General features: G+C 43.5%; 1 protein-coding gene across 2 annotated transcripts in view; it reads left to right on the top strand.

Annotated features, from left to right (window-relative positions):
• The window catches only part of UBR1 (ubiquitin protein ligase E3 component n-recognin 1), a 171566-nt gene extending 170238 nt beyond the window's left edge, over nt 1-1328 (top strand). For both annotated transcript variants that reach the window (XM_068254146.1, XM_068254145.1), the window contains one exon: nt 850-1328. The gene's annotated coding sequence lies outside the window, so the exon portion shown is untranslated. The remainder of the gene's footprint in view (nt 1-849) is intronic.
• Nucleotides 1329-17104: the final 15776 nt, after the last annotated feature.

Raw genomic sequence — 17104 nt, 5'->3', positions numbered from 1 at the left:
GCCATCATTACCTGTACAGCCATGGCTGTTGTCCGACCTAGGAACCCTAGAGACAAGTGGATAACCCGATCTTCCAGAGTAGTGGTAGAGGGTTATGTGCCATCACCCTCTAACCTGCAAAGTCAGGTCACGCAGTGAGGGGGCGCAGCAACCAGGAAGGATGGAGCCTCCAGAGAATTCAGAACTCTAGAGCAGGGGAATTTGCGGCTAAAGGGGGAAATTATGGAGGAGGAGAGGACTTTGAGCTGAGCCCGAAGTACGTGGAAAAGAGAGGCAGCACTCGATCTCTTCTTGTGTGGAGTGATGTTTCCAGGAACCCAGGGACATCATCCTCTATCACTGCACCAGGAGAGGAGGTTATCCATTTGTTTATAGGGTTACCAGGTCAGGCAACAGTTGCGCTGGAAGTCCTGTGGCAGCAGAGCTCTGCAAAGTGCGTCGGATCATGCCATCTCTGACAAGACCCCTGCCTGGACAGGTAATGGCTGCAGTGGATGATTGTGCTGGTTGCCTAGGCTGCCGTTACTTCAGCTGTCGTGCTGTTTATTTGACCTTGATAACTTTTGATAGCTTCATCTGCAGCTTCGATTTGCTGTTGGAAGGTGGCCTGCTCCCAGTTAATTTCCTCAAGCTCTAACACAAGAGCATAGACTTCCTGTGACAACACAAAGTTAAAAGAATGTGATTCATAAATTGTTTATTTAGACTGTATAGTCTCTTTACTAACATAACTTGGCTACTGCTGCATACTGAAACTTTAACTCAATGGTCAATACCCTGGTAAATTAGTTTTGTAACTGCCACTCCCACCCTCATTTCTCATACATAAACCTGTTCTTCTCTTTTTAGGAACCAGCTTTAAGTCTTATATTTGACCCAGGCCCCTGCTGATGGCACTACAGGTGGATATATCGTTTTCTGCTACGGGTGACAAATAGGTGGAGAACGGCGGTATTTATGGATCTGTCCAGATCACCAGAAGACTCACTAAAGATGCCTGATGAATGCTGCCCCCTGCAGGACCCCTGAGTAATTGTTACTCATTAAAGGGGAACCTCTTTTATATTGAGTCTTATTTGACTAAACTGACGTCCAGTTTTCTAAATTTCTCAAATGTGTAACTACAGCCTGTGGGAAGAATTATAGAATAAAGCATTTAGGATATTACAGATTACGCACATTTCCAATAATAATTTATGAAAGCTCAATGGCTGAGCACAAACTGTTATGCAAAATGATAATTCTGTTTCATGTATGTTTCTCCTCTCAATGCCATTCACGTGTATTAGCATTTTTGCACATGTTTTTCTATTAAAGCATATCTCCCATTTAGTGTGTCGTGTGAGTTCAGAGGCCCAAAGTAAAGTTGACTTCACTCTTTTGACTAAAATAAAGCCCACATACAGATACAGTAGCGATGAATCTGAAAAGCTCTACATCTGCTATAGCCCATCTTTAACGTTGCGTAATCATCACCTATCACTGAAGACATTGTTTCCTTGCAGAAAATTCTGGGAACCTAGAAGTCTGTATACCTACCTACCTCCCCCACGTATAAAGGGTGTAGACAAAAGCACATGCTTTCGTGGAAAGAGAGGGGGCTGTATGTAGTTGGCTGATGGTGTAATGGTTAAGGGCTCTGCCTCTGACACAGGAGACCAGGGTTCGAATCTCGGCTCTGCCTGTTCAGTAAGCCAGCACTAATTCAGTAGGAGAACTTTGGCAAGTCTCCCTTACACTGCTACTGCCAATAGAGCGCGCCCTAGTGGCTGCTGCTCTGCTCTGGCGATTTGAGTCCGCAAGGAGAAAAGCGCAATATAAATGTTATTTGTCTTGTCTATTTGTCTTGTATTGGAAGAAAGGAGAGTGACAAGTCATGGCCCCCCTGCACCCATAGGCTGCCATATTTATTTTCTTTAAGATAATACTAGTTGCCTGGTGTCCCGCCGATCTTTCTGATATCCGTAGCATTTAAGTCACACGACGGAAACAAGCATTTGCCTAATCCAGCCAGAAACATCTGATCTGCATACTTTTTTAGGATCTATGGCTAAAAGAGGCAGAGGGTCATCAGGGCAGCCAGTCAGTCTGCATTGTTAGAGGATCTGTACTGTCCGATTTGTACAAGAAAAAACGTACCAAGCAGGTCACTAGGATCTCCTGGGTCCCACTTTGCTATATATATATATATATATATATATATATATATATATATATATATATATATATATATATATATATATATATATATATATACCCCTCTTTCCCTGTAAATAAGACCTACCCTGAAAATAAGTCCTAGCTGGAATTTTGAGCATGCTTTAAATATGAGCCCTACCTCCAAAATAAGCCCTACCCGAAGTTAAAGAGGAGGAAAAGGCAGCCAGCAAGCAAGGACACAGTGGTGCAGTGCCGATTGGGCACCAGTCCTGTTACTCCAGCACACAGCAAGGTTATTAGCTGTGTGCACGGATGACAGGGCAGGTGTTTGATCAGTACAGCAGCATACCTATAATTTCAGGAACAGCACAATATAAAGGAAAAGGAAATGGTTTGCTGAGAGACACTTCCTGATAGAAATATAAGACATCCCTGAAAATTAGCTCTAGCACATATTTTAGAACAAAAATTAATGACACTGTCTTATTTTCGGGGGAAAGACGGTGTATATATACATATGTATGTATGTACGTACGTACGTGTGAAAAACTATTTGCCCCCTTCCTGATTTCTTATTCTTTTGCAAGTTTGTCACACTTAAATGTTTCTGCTCATCAAAAACAGTTAACTATTAGTCAAAGATAACATAATTGAACACAAAAGGCAGTTTTAAATGATGGTTTTTATTATTTAGTGAGGAAAAAAACGCACAAATCTACATGGCCCTGTGTGAAAAAGTGATTGCCCCCCTTGTTAAAAAATAACTTAACTTTGGTTTATCACACCTGAGTTCAATTTCTGTAGTCACCCCCAGGCCTGATTACTGCCACACCTGTTTCAATCAAGAAATTACTTAACCTCCTCAGCGGTATGGACGAATATACACGTCCATCACCGCCGGAGGTCGCCGCTCAGGCCCTGCTGGGCCGATTTTAATGAAATAAAAAGCAGCACACGCAGCCGGCACTTTGCCAGCCGCGTGTGCTGCCTGATCGCCGCCGCTCTGCGAAAGAGGGTCCCCCCAGCCGCCCGAGCCCTGCGCAGCCGGAACAAAAGTTCCGGCCAGCGCTAAGGGCTGGATCGGAGGCGGCTGACGTCCATGACGTCACTCCGCTCGTCGCTATGGTGACGATGTAAGCAAAACAAGGAAGGCTGCTCATTGCGGCCTTCCTTGTTTATTCTGGTCGCCGGAGGCGATCAGAATGATGCTTCCGGAGCGCCCTCTAGTGGGCTTTCATGCAGCCAACTATCAGTTGGCTGCATGAAACAGTTTTTTTTTTTATTTAAAAAAAACCCTCCCGCAGCCTCCCTGGCGATCTTAATAGACCGCCAGGGAGGTTAAATAGGAGCTATCTGACACAGAGAAGTAGACCAAAAGCACCTCAAAAGCTAGACATCATGCCAAGATCCAAAGAAATTCAGGAACAAATGAGAACAAAAGTAATTGAGATCTATCAGTCTGGTAAAGGTTATAAAGCCATTTCTTCCAGCGAACCACAGTGAGAGCCATTATCCACAAATGGCAAAAACATGGAACAGTGATGAACCTTCCCAGGAGTGGCCGGCCGACCAAAATTTCCCCAAGAGCGCAGAGAAAACCGAGAGGCCACAAAAGACCCTAGGACAACATCTAAAGAACTGCAGGCCTCACTTGCCTCAATTAAGGCACCTGAGCAGTGCCACAGGCTGATTGCCTCCATGCCACGCCGCATTGAAGCAGTCATTTCTGCAAAAGGATTCCCGACCAAGTATTGAGTGCATAACTGAACATAATTATTTGAAGGTTGACTTTTTTTTTTTTGTTTGTTTTAAAAACACTTTTCTTTTATTGGTCGGATGAAATATGCAAATTTTTTGAGATAGGAATTTTCGATTTTCATGAGTTGTATGCCAAAATCATCAATATTAAAACAATAAAAGGCTTGAACTACTTCAGTTGTGTGTATTTGAATCTAAAATATATGAAAGTCTAATGTTTATCAGTACATTACAGAAAATAATGAACTTTATCACAATAGGCTAATTTTTTGAGAAGATCCTGTATGTGTATCTCATGTTACAGTATACTACAAGTTTCTGCACTTCAGTCTGGGATTAGTCACAGTTTCTCAGCATGTGACAGGCAGCTTCCTCTCCCCTCAGCCTCGCAAACTGCATCACAGACAAGATGAAACTGAGAGCAGAGACGCTGTCTGTGAGGAATAAACGAAGTACACAGAGCCTGCAGGGGACTTGCATAACTTGTACCAATTACAACAGGCAGCCCATTCCTCCCTGGATCGACAAAGCTTGACAAAAGAAGATTAGATATATTACTGAGACAGTGCAACTAGAAAAGGCTGCAGTAATCCAGACCACATTAGAACAAGTATAGGAACTTATAGGATAGAAGAAATAAGGCTGAACATTTTGTTAGTCTCTTTAAAAGGAAATAAATATGGCAGCCTCCATAGGCCTCTCGAGTCTTGTGTCCTTTAAAGGGAGGGTTAAAGCAAAATAAGAGTTTCACTTACCTGGGGCTTCTACTAGCCCCATGCAGCCATCCTGTGCCCTCGTAGTCACTCACTGCTGCTCCAGTCCCCCGCTGGCAGCTTGCCGACCTCGGAGGTCGGCGGGGCCGCATTGCGTACATTTTTACGCATTTCCGCTAGTGCAGGAACATTAACACATACATTTTACGCATTACTGGTTCAATGCGTACATTTTTACGAGGGCACAGGATGGCTGCATGGGGCTAGTAGATGCCCCAGGTAAGTGAACCTCCTTTTTTTATTTTGCTTGAACCTTTCCTTTAAACTCTGGGAGCTGTGGTGATCCAGAATCCCATGCAATTCGTAGATTTTAGAACCTACCTGTACTCTAAGTTATAGATATTTCAGAAGGATTCCTCCTGGCATAAAGGCTGGGATGTACAGTCTCGAAGACAATGCTTGCATTATAGACTGTGTTTCCCAGCCTTTCTCAGTGCTGATTGTACTGTCCTATATAAACCACTTACACAGCCACAAATAAATATGAAAATTAGGGAGTGGATCAGCAAGATCTGCATAATGACCCTCAACAAGGAATGTGTATTTTAACACTTTCAGTCATGTTTTCTTGTAACAATTTATACAGACTGAGGACTTAGTAACAAAAAGCACAGCTTCCGCTTAATTCTGATTGTATTAAGACGGAATAGCCAAGTAGCTAAGTCTTTTCTCTTGAGCCCATCTATTTTTGTCACATGGCAGATGCTAAGCCCTGGTCAGCCTGTCTTTTCCTAATAACCCTGTACAAATTAACCCACAACATATCTATGCAGTGATATTAGTTTTTCGTCATTTTCTTTTCCTTGCTTTTTCGTTTTATAGTAATATAACTGTAAAATCTCTTTTCCTGTTTGTAACAATGCTCTTTGTATTCAGTTATGATTAGCAGGCACAGGCAGATGATGAAGCACCTATCCATAGACCAATGAGGACAGGTAGATTTCTGACTCCTGTATATATTCGTCATTAGTTCTGTCATGTAAATGTACTGTTTTGTTATGTGCGCAACAATAATGCTGATTACATGTAGCAGTAGTAATATGGAGACGCATGGTCGGTGTGATCACCTGATCATTTGCATCATATTTAATACAGTATGTGCATATTAGAAAATGTTGCATGAGAGTCTAAAGGTTTTCATGCAAAGTTAATCCCACAATCCAACTGTTTTATTTTGAAATGTTAAAGGTGCCAATTGTTTGATTATTGATTATGTTGATTATTTAAAGCCAGTTTAAAGCTACGTACACACGCTCAACAAAAAGTTGCTTGAAATGTCCTATGATGGACAGATTGTCGTATTGGACAACAATCATGTTTCAAAACTGTAGCCATACGTCAACAAGGTGAGACCAATATCGGACGTTTTGCCCGATCCATCTGGCAGATCAAATCAGACGACTGTTGGGCAGATATCATGCAGTTGTCCACGTGTGTACGATGTCATTTAAACTACATTGTTCTACAGAATGCAGAACGCAGTATTTACAAGAGTTGGTCATTTGCAATATCAGCATGCAGATGACGTAGTTAGAAAAAAATTGCAGTTTGTCTTTCTCGCTGGTAAAGTCATTTCCGTGATGTTGGTTATTCGTTTGTGGCAACTTGTGTAGAGCATATGCAGACTTTTAACAGAAGGAAATTGGTGTTTTTTTTTCTCCTATAATTCACACACCATAAAAGGTATACAATTTATTAAGGACAACTTCTATAAATGTAATCAAGGAGGAAATCTCATTTTGTGGAACTTAAATTGCCCTCTTTATCAGAGCAATTATTATTATTATTGATTTATATAGAGCTAGCATCTTTTGTGGTGCTGTAGCATCTTCCATGGCCTAGTAGTGGTTATCTAATAACTATGTACCTCATGTTAGTTATTAGAGTCCTACCACTGGGCTCTTGTTGACCTGATGAAGTCCTGCAAAACGCATTGTCTTCTTGAGCTAAATAAATTGTATACCTTTGTATAACTTTCATGGTGTCATTTATGGGTCGGTAGGCCCATTGCTTTCCTTATTTTTAAGCTGGCTTTAATTATTTTCACAATTATTGTTGTCTCCAGCTCCAAAAAATTCAGTATCCCAATCTGGGTGGAGGTTTAGTTTTTTTTCCCCATTTTTCTGGAGGGTGATAGTCCTACAAGGCGCCACAAACCTGAGTGGTATCTGGTACAATCTCCCCACCGACCTGGTGTGCATTTGCCTCTCAGGTGGCGAAAAGTTTGAGCATACCTAAAAGCTCTTCTAAAAGTTCTTTCGTTTTATGGCTCTGTAATGTCTCCTTTTTAATGGGCATGGAATAATTCGATTTTCTGTCCTTTAGAAAGATGACCATACGTGACCCCAACACCACAAGCAGGATTTTTATAGGATTAATTCTGCATGAAAAATAATCTTGGATTGTCATGTTGACCCTTAGCAGGCAATGTATATCTAATGGTAAAGACATTCATCTGCATTTAAGCATAATTTCATTGGACTGTTCTGTCATATAATGGACATAATATATGAAATATTTGTAACAAGTTAGACATTAGTTTTAAAACACTGAATCTAACAAAAAGTTATAGCTCTATTGAAAGTATAGGCCCCTTCATGATAAATCTTTTTGATGAACAGATATTGGGAAACGTCATTCTCTCCTAGCCAGGAAAACATAGGAGAAAGGGAAGCACAGCTGCTGTGATGCTATTGATATTAGACTAGATCTCTACTGAAGGGTCTGATATCAAGTAGAGCAAGTTGGTAAACATTTGATATCCGATAGACTTCAATCATTTACTGCATAAAGTAATACAGTATGACTACCTTTAGGATGATGTGCAGCTTTTCCTGATTTAAAGTCCACCTGAGGGGTGCCGAAACAAAAATAAAAACTTTGGTGTGCCAAAGCACTCGCTAGTGGCACGATTCCTGTTTGTCATTGTCTTCAGGGTCCCTCCCACTTCACAAAGTTTTCTCTTCACAGAGTCCCGGAAGTTCACTGGGCTGTGAACAAGTGCAACTGAGCATGCACGAGTTTGAAACTGTGGCTGCCCAGTGAAAGAAAGGGCTTGTGCACATTTTCTTTTAGTGCATATGCACTTTGTAATAAAAAAAATTGGACTGATGGGCCATTTGAATATCAACCACTTGCCGACCGCACGCTTATACCGTGCATCGGCAAAGTGGCAGCTGCAGGACCAGCGACGCAGTACTGCGTCGCCAGCTGCAGGCTGATTAATCAGGAAGCAGCCGCTCGCGCGAGCGGCTGCTTCCTGTCAATTCACGGCGGGGGGCTCCGTGAATAGCCTGCGGGCCGCCGATGGCGGCTCGCAGGCTAAATGTAAACACAAGCGGAAATAATCAGCTTTGTTTACATTGTACGGCGCTGCTGCGCAGCAGCGCCGTAAGGCAGATCGGCGATCCCCGGCCAATCAGCGGCCGGGGATCGCCGCCATGTGACAGAGGACGTCCTGTCACTGGCTGCACAGGACGGATAGCGTCCTGTGCAGCCCGGATCACTGGGGGGACAGGTAGGAGAGGGAGTGGGAGGGAATGTCGCCGCGGAGGGGGGCTTTGAGGTGCCCCCCCGCAACATGCCACCAGCAGGAGCGATCAGACCCCCCCTGCACATCATCCCCATAGGGGGGAAAAAAGGGGGGCGATCTGATCGCTCTGCGTGCCCGCTGATCTGTGCTGGGGGCTGCAGAGCCCACCCAGCACAGATCCCATCAAACAGCGCTGGTCCTTAAGGGGGGGTAAAGGGTGGGTCCTCAAATGGTTAAAAAGAACGAGAAATGGGAGGGACCTTGAAGGTAACTAGCAGAAGAAAGACTTTCACAAGTAAGTGCTTAAACATAATGGGCTCCATCCAATTCACATTTTCTTTTAGAAGATCATTTTTTCATCTTCACTTTACAATAACTTTTGCATTTTGCAATTGAAAAAGAACCAACAAGTAAAGAAAAGTGCTGTCAAAATTATTTTCTTGCTTGCTGGTGGCTTAAAGGGCATTTTATTTATAAGGTAAAATATCCTCTAGGAGAAAACTAAGGAGAAAAAGTTAATTGGATTGCACGCAATGTATTTCATTTGAATTTTTAGTTTGACTATAGTAGTAGTTTAAATTGCCTTTGCAAAAGTATTCATCCTCATTGTTGTCTTGTTTTGTTGCATTACAACCAGGAATTAAAAGGGATTAATGGATTTTCATTTGGATCTTGTGTAATGGAGTTTAGTATGTACGCCAGATAAGTCAAGTGAAATGTGATTAAAATATATACTGTATGCTGGCGTACGAGAGGAACGGGAGACTTGGGCGCAGGATACAGCTGGTATAGCTTATCCTGTTCCTGCACAAGTTCCCGGCGACGTTAAATACTATTCCCCCTTTAGGCCGCCAAAAAATTGTAGAGGATGTTAGACTCCTACACAAATTCAATCAAGAAGTGCATTAATTAGGCCTCTTTTCCACAGGCAGTTGATAGGCAGTGAAATGTCTCTCAAACTCACAACTGCTTGCTGTTGCCTAGTAACTGCTCACTGCTGCCTGGCAGCTGCTTGCTGAGCACACAGTTGAACTGCCCGTTGAAAAGAGGCCTCAAGGAGCTGAAAAGTGAAGCAGTTAATTTAGCTTCTGAGTGCAGGGCATAAAAAAGTTCAATAGTTCATATATTTTAGCTTCGGGGCCACTGAAAGACTGTATCGGTCATGAGATAATACAACATACTTTTTTTTTTCTTTTTTAGCTGATACAATCATTTTTAGGAGTAGGAGGAGAGATAAAATTGTTTCTCATCAGTTTATTTTCACTTCAGCTTTCCTATAAAATTCTCCCATTATATGGATCAAGAAGATGTATGCCCATGTAAAACTTCTCCATTATTATTCAATTTTCACCTCCAAGCTTGGTTAGGATTTAATGATGGATCCAAGAAATTGCTGCACAAAGGCACTTGAGGGTCTTATAAGTGGGTTCGCGGACTAAAGACAGTTATTTGTAAAACAGTCACCTTATATTTATAAGTTGAGTAAAGTAAGGTTTAGAAATTGATTTAGCATGTAGAAACTTTACAGTAGTAAGCATCACTGTTTACAGCTAATGTGAAATGAAATTAAAATACAAAAACAAAGTCTCTGGAGAGGGAAGTCTCTGGATCCTATAGAGCAGGGGTAGGGAACCTATAGCTCTTTTGATGGCTACATCTGGATCACAGTTAGGTGTTTATTCACTAAGCTACACTGCTCAAGCAGCTCAGCTAAGTGTGACAGCGCAAGTAACATTTTCAACGAATGCACGCTACTGCTGTAGCATGCACTACTAACCTACTCACATCTCCCCAAAAAACGAACGGCCTCTCCAATTGTCCCACCACGGACCCTGTCAGGTCCAGTGACTTTGTAGGATGAGATCCCCACACTTTGATTGGCCCAATAGTCCGTCTGTCACTTGACAAGCAGCCTACTGGGCCAAAGTGCAGGGATCTCATCCTACAAAGTGAATCAACCCCCAAGTCAGCTAGCCAATTGTACAAGCTGTTAGTCAGTATTTCTCCTGTATGGCTCTCGGGGAAATTGCTGATGTTGCTGAAACCCAAGAGAAGCTGAAGACGTGTCTGACACTGCCGCTGCCTAGAGGATCAACTGTATACACATAACCATGGCAACAGGGACTTGAGCCCTACCGTCCCAGTTTGAAACATATTGTATGACTCTCACGCAATTACAATTTAAAATATGTGGAGTTTATGGCTCTCGCAGCCAAAAAGGTTCCTGACCCCTGCTATAGAGCCTTCCTGCTCCTCTCACGGTCCCCTAATTCCAGCGTTGTCACCTTTCCCCCCCCCCCCCCTCCCCCCAAGAGCTTTTCAACCAATTGTTGGAATACAGCTTTGAGTGTCTTCTGCAGGCTTTGGGAGACAGAGTGCTCCTGAAGAGGGGCCGCTCTAGCGCGCACACTTGCGCCTGTGCAGTACAGAGACGCTTTCTTGGGGAGCACCTGGGCTCCTTAAATCTCCTGTGGTGGCAGATTTGAACTGGGGTGACAGCACTGGAATGAGGGGATTGTAAGAGGAAAGGGAAGGCCCTTATTTTTTTTTTATTTTTTTTTAAGATCCAGAGCCGTTTCTCTCCTTAGGTAAGTATCTGACTTTTTATTTTAATCTCACTTTACGTTTGCTTTAAATATTCAATTATTATAATTATACATTATTATGACTTATTTCCAGGGGGGAAAAAAACAAAAACCATGAACCCATTCCACATGCATTTTTTGTGTGCACGTATCTTCATATACCATGTGCTTTCACAAGGAAAAGAAAAGCACGTTTTCCAGAGCAGCACAATTTGATGTACAGAATTAACACGCACGGTGTCTGGAAAACAGCAATTGATTTAATTTGTGCTGTCAGATCTATTGCGTTTTTGCATGCATTAAAAAAAACCCAGCTGACAGCCACACATAGTGGAAACAATCCAAAATGATATAGGTTACCTTTAAATCTCTGCTTGCGCATCTTTATCATTAAAGATTAATTACGCCGTTTTCAGAGATAATAAAAGGAACCCTTGTTAAAACTCTGTAACAATTTACACCAGGCAATTAATAATTCAGTGCACAAGTGTATGAATTGTGTTCTCATGAAAGATTCAAAGTTGCCTGTAGAAGATTAATTTGCCAATTAGCCTACCAATTAGAACTGACTTGCTTGCGTGCATAATTGGTAATAAAACAAAAAGTTGTACAGATAATGAGCTTGTAGATGTCATCATTATTTAATGTTCCTATATGTCCATATTCAAAAAATCTTGGCTTATATAAAAGTCCCGCTTTTCATGGCGGTGCTAGAAACATATATCAACATTACAAAATGTTTTAGAATTTCTATGTTAAAATTTCTCTTTCCATTTAATTTTATGATCAGTTAGGAGCTTCCAAAACCGTTAAGCTTAAAGGACAACTATAGTGAGAAGAATACGGATGCAGCCATATTTATATCCCTTTAAACAATGCCAGTTGCCTGACAGTCCAGAAACAAGCATGCAGCCAATATCATGTCAGAAACACCTGATCTGCTGCATGCTTGTTCAGAGTCTATGGCTAAAAGTATTACCGTAGGCCTTGTTCACATTATAGGCGTTTTTGTAACATTTTAAGTGCGGGCAATTTTCAAAATCGCCCTGATAGCGCTTGTGCAATGTTTCTCTATGAGAGAGTTCATATCAGAGCGGTTTGTTTGCGATCCGCTTTGAAAAGCGGTGCTTGGGCCATTTTTTAGGCGATTTGCCTCAATGGAAAGTATAGGAAAAACGCAAACCGCTCACAAAATCGCTTTGGCAAGCGATTGTGTGAGCGTTTAAAAAAAAAAATACATTGTGCTCTGGATTTTTTTCCCGGATCAAAAGATGGAAGCGCTCTGCAAAAGCGTTTACAAAAACGCCCACATAAACGAGCAAACGTGCAATAAATGGCCAGAAAACGCTTAAAAAATCCGGAGAAAAAAGCCCACCGCAAACGACACGCGAGCAGAGCGCAATGTGAACAAGGCCTTTAAATTCCACATCTTTGCAAGCATGGAATCTGCATTCTTTGGGTTTAAACCGCCTAAAAACTCCAGTGCATCTTATTACTCATGGAAGAATACAGAACAGAAGACCTAGTTTTCTTTATCCAGGATCTGGCCCTCCAACCTGAACATTTTCTCTAAAGGGACTCTGAGCACCTCTCATGGGCATGCCTTTAAGACTCTAACCAGTACTGCAAAGTACTTAAAGATGCATACCTTTCTATAGCTTGTGCTCTCCTCTTTCATTTGATGTCTGAATCGCCGTACTAAACCAAATAGTTTTCGTTCAATTTAAGTTTAAAAATCCAGGCTGCCATCTTGGCTATGTTATAACTTCCGGGTCATCCCTGTCTTCTCTGTTAGAGAAAGGCATCACTGAATAAAGCACTAAGAGAAGTGACACGCATGGCAATTGCAAGAGGCTTCTCCAGAGGGGTCATAGCATGACTTTGTTGGAAGTCGTCTGGTTTAAAGGCATGCACATGAGAGGTGCTCGGAGTCCCTTTAAGCCTTTAATAGACCACTATCATGAAAAATGTTAACATTTACTATACAAGTGTATACATACATAGAACATGTAATTTTGTCCCAGAGTAAAATAAACCATAAATTACCTTTTAAAGTGGTCTGAAACTCTGACATAACATTCAAAAAAATGTGTTTTCCTACTTTTTATTACTCACACAGTTATACTGTACTGCTTTTGTGCACAAGTAATATTGTCTGTCTACAAATTATAAATTTCCAAAGTGTACTTTATCCCGCCCTGAAAGCTGTCATTACATTTTATTCCAGCTGCTTTTTATTATATATTAAAATGTATTATATTATATATTTACTTGTTACACACAAATGTATCAACATTAGAATGTAAACAAAAACAAAGATACTTATCTCCAGTCTGGATGCGGATTTGAAGCTGAATAGCCTTTGCATCGCAGGACAAAGTGCTGTGTTTAACCATTTCAGTGATGTTCTGCTACAATCAGGGCCGGCCTTAGGTTTCACAGCGCCCTGAGCGAAACCGGATTTTGTTGCCCCCCCCCCCCCCCCCCCAATAAGTAGCATAGTTGTCCCCATATAGGTAGCATAGTTGCCCCCAGTGTAGGTAGTATAGTTGCCCCATATAGGTAGCATAGCTGCCCTCAGTGTAGCTAGTACAGTTTCCCCCAGTGTAGTAGCATGGTTGCCCCCAGTGTAGGTAGTTTGCCCCAGTATGCCCCCAGTGTAGGTAGTTTGCCCCCAGCAGTGTAGGTAGCTTGCCCCCAGCGTAGGTAGCTTGCCCCCAGCGTAGGTAGCTTGCCCCAGTATGCCCCCAGCGTAGGTAGCTTGCCCCAGTATGCCCCCAGTGTAGGTAGCTTGCCCCCAGCGTAGGTAGCTTGCCCCAGTATGCCCCCAGTGTAGGTAGCTTGCCCCAGTATGCCCCCAGCGTAGGTAGCTTGCCCCCAGCGTAGGTAGCTTGCCCCAGTATGCCCCCAGCGTAGGTAGCTTGCCCCATTATGCCCCCAGTGTAGGTAGCTTGCCCCCAGCGTAGGTAGCTTGCCCCAGTATGCCCCCAGTGTAGGTAGCTTGCCCCCAGCGTAGGTAGCTTGCCCCAGTATGCCCCCAGCGTAGGTAGCTTGCCCCAGTATGCCCCCAGCGTAGGTAGCTTGCCCCCAGTGTAGGTAGCTTGCCCCATTATGCCCCCAGCGTAGGTAGCTTGCCCCAGTATGCCCCCAGTGTAGGTAGCTTGCCCCCAGCGTAGGTAGCTTGCCCCAGTATGCCCCCAGTGTAGGTAGCTTGCCCCAGTATGCCCCCAGGGTAGGTAGCTTGCCCCCAGCGTAGGTAGCTTGCCCCAGTATGCCCCAGTGTAGGTAGCTTGCCCCAGCGTAGGTAGCTTGCCCCAGTATGCCCCCCCCCCTTTATGTGGCAGAGACCGACTCACCTGACATCCAGCTCCAGCGCCGACGTCACTCTTCTCTCCCCGCCTCCGCTCCATCTGTAGTTAGAGCAGGCTACAAGAAAATGGCCGCCGTTTGTCTGCATTTGTGGACATCGGCGGCCATTTTCTTGTAGTCCTGCTCTAAATATAGAGAGGACACCGGGAGACAGCGGGGCGGCAAGGGGCGACAGGGCACATGCGCCCTTGAGAGCACGGCGCCCTGAGCGACCGCACAGGTCGCTCATAGCAAAGGCCGGCCCTGGCTACAATATTGTTTTCTGGGCTAGTAGCTTTAAATCTGTAAGGAATCTTTTAGAGCAAAGTAGAAATGCTGGCTTTCAGACCACTTTGTTGCTGTCACTTACAGTAGGTACTAAAAATCTGGCAGATCCCACCGGTTTGGAAACAGGCCGGCCTGCATCTTTGTATAAGTCTTTTGTAAAGAATAGCTGAAGAACTAAGGATTAGGGATGGCCCTGTCTAGGAGAACTCACAGAGAAGTATGAGATCAGTAGGATCAGCTGATAGATTTGTAATGTTCTGATGGTGTGATGTGATCTGGTGTGATGACTTCCTGGTTTAACACATGATCATGAGAAGCAAGTCAGAGCCTTACAAATCTATCCCCTGATCACACTAATCACATGCTTTTCTGTGAGTTCTAGGCAGGGCCATCCCTACTAAGGATCCCCCAGGAGGCTATGGACTAGTCCGAAACATGTCAGATTTTTACTACCTATGTTGTACGTTGAGAGTATGATGGTGACATAGGGAAAAAAAATACATTGCATCTTACTACAGGAAAAATGTACTTTTATGTGTATATATACTCAACTATTTAAAATTGTACAGGATCTTCTCAAAAAATGTGCATATTGTGATAACGTTCATTATGATGGTACCAGAAGAGCGATCCTCATGGCCCATTACTTACAGCATAAAAAAATCCCTGGAGTTGCTTTAGCACTAGACGTATATAAGGCCTTCGATACCCTCTCCTGGTCATATTTAAAACTAGCCTTCGGTAAATGGGGCCTGGACGCATATTTTCTTAACTGGATAGAGAGTATGTTCTCCCACCCGACAGCTTATGTGCGTTATTCAGTTCACAGTTCTGATATCTTCACTACAATCAAAAGGGGCACGAGACAGGGCTGCCCCTTGTCCCCTTTACTCTTTATAATGGCGCTGGAATCCTTCGCTTGCCTACTCAGAGAGAACTTAAGCATTAAAGAGATAGAGCGTGCGGGGATCCATCATAAACTCTTAATGTTTGCAGACGACACTCTGCTGTTCCTTACTCAGCCCCACATCCCACATTCCAAATGCCCTCCAGGCGTTTGATCAGTTTGCTAAAATATCCGGTCCCTGTATCAACGTCGCTAAGTCTAAGGCTATGAGTATATCTCTAGATCAACAACGTCGGGACACTCTCAGACACAAGCCCCTTTCAATGGGTCCAGGCTCTTCCTTACCTAGGCATCACCCTTACTCCCTCCTACGCTTCCCTCTTCTCAGCCAACTACCCTCCTCTTTTAAAATCACTATCGTCATTGACTAATAAATGGTCCACACTCCCTTTAACATGGTTGGGCAAAATTAACTCAATCAAAATTACGTACTTGCCTAAACTGCTCTTACCGGTCAAGGTCCCAGACCATTACCTGCGTATTTTTGAAAGCCGGATAATGACCTTCATCTTGGGTGGTAAAGGTCCCAGAGTACAGAAATCAACCATGTTCGCCCACAGATTAGACGGAGGTCTGAGTGTGCCACTTATTCTCTCTTATTATCAAGCAGTTTCCATTTGCCAACTGACACGCCTCTTTCAATTCCAAAATACCCCCCTCTGGGTCTTCCTAGAAATTCCAGATAGCGCTCCTATGCTCTCTGGTATTCTGCTCTGGCTCCCTCATAAATTAAGGCCCTCCACAATCAGTCCTCCCCTACTACATAACCTACAAGTATGGGACTCAATACCCTACTCAGCTAATTTGCAGTCGCCCCATCTTCCCTTGCTGCCTTTAACTGGCAACCCGCTTTTTAAGCCAGTCTCGGAAGCTCCTGGGTCCTTTGCTTGGTGGACTGCCCATAATTTAACCTATGTGACCCACCTCCTCTCCCCCAGAGGCTTCTATTCTTGGTTAGAGCTCCAAGATAAACACAACATCCCCAAGTCAGAATTGTATCACTTTCTCCAACTTAGACATTGGATTAGCACTCTTCTTAAGGACCGAACCCCCACCCCGGGACCCTACCCCGTTCGAAAACATCTGTCTCCGCCGCCCTGGCTCCCGACTTACACGCCCACAACAACTTATCCAACATGCTTATCTCGCTAGATGGGAATCTGACCTTGGGGAAACCAAAGACGGGGGAGACCGGTTAGACATTTGGAGCAGAGTAACCTGCTGCTCTAACAACTTGCATACGGTTGAAGCAGCCTACAAACTCATGACCAGATGGTACTTCATCCCGGCCAGAACAGCTAAATTTTTTTCCTTCTGCCAACCCCTTTTGTTTTAGGGGATGCAGAGTCATAGGCGATATGCTCCACACCTGGTGGTCCTGTCCCCGCCTTCTTAGATTCTGGAGACAGGTCTACAGACTATTGGCAGCCCTATTCCATAAATCAATTCCCAAGAATCCCTGGCAGGCCCTCATGCACAAGAAAATTGACTCTCTCAATACTCACCAAAACAAGCTGGCCTCTCTAGTCTTCTCCGCAGCTACTATGTCTATAGCTAAAAACTGGAAAAACCCTCAGTAAACTTTGAAGAAGTTATAACACGATTGAACAATTATATGATAAACGAAAAGCTAACCATAATCCTACGTGACTCCCACAAAATTGAACGGATCTGGGACCCCTGAGTTCAGTTAGAACATCCCACCATGGAAGATACCTTCATTAGCAGGCTATGAGATGGATCCCGTTCCTCT

Source organism: Hyperolius riggenbachi, chromosome 9 (genome assembly GCF_040937935.1).
Source record: "Hyperolius riggenbachi isolate aHypRig1 chromosome 9, aHypRig1.pri, whole genome shotgun sequence".
In the NCBI taxonomy this organism is placed as follows: Eukaryota; Metazoa; Chordata; class Amphibia; order Anura; family Hyperoliidae; genus Hyperolius; species Hyperolius riggenbachi.
This window is presented reverse-complemented; position numbering and strand designations above follow the sequence as displayed.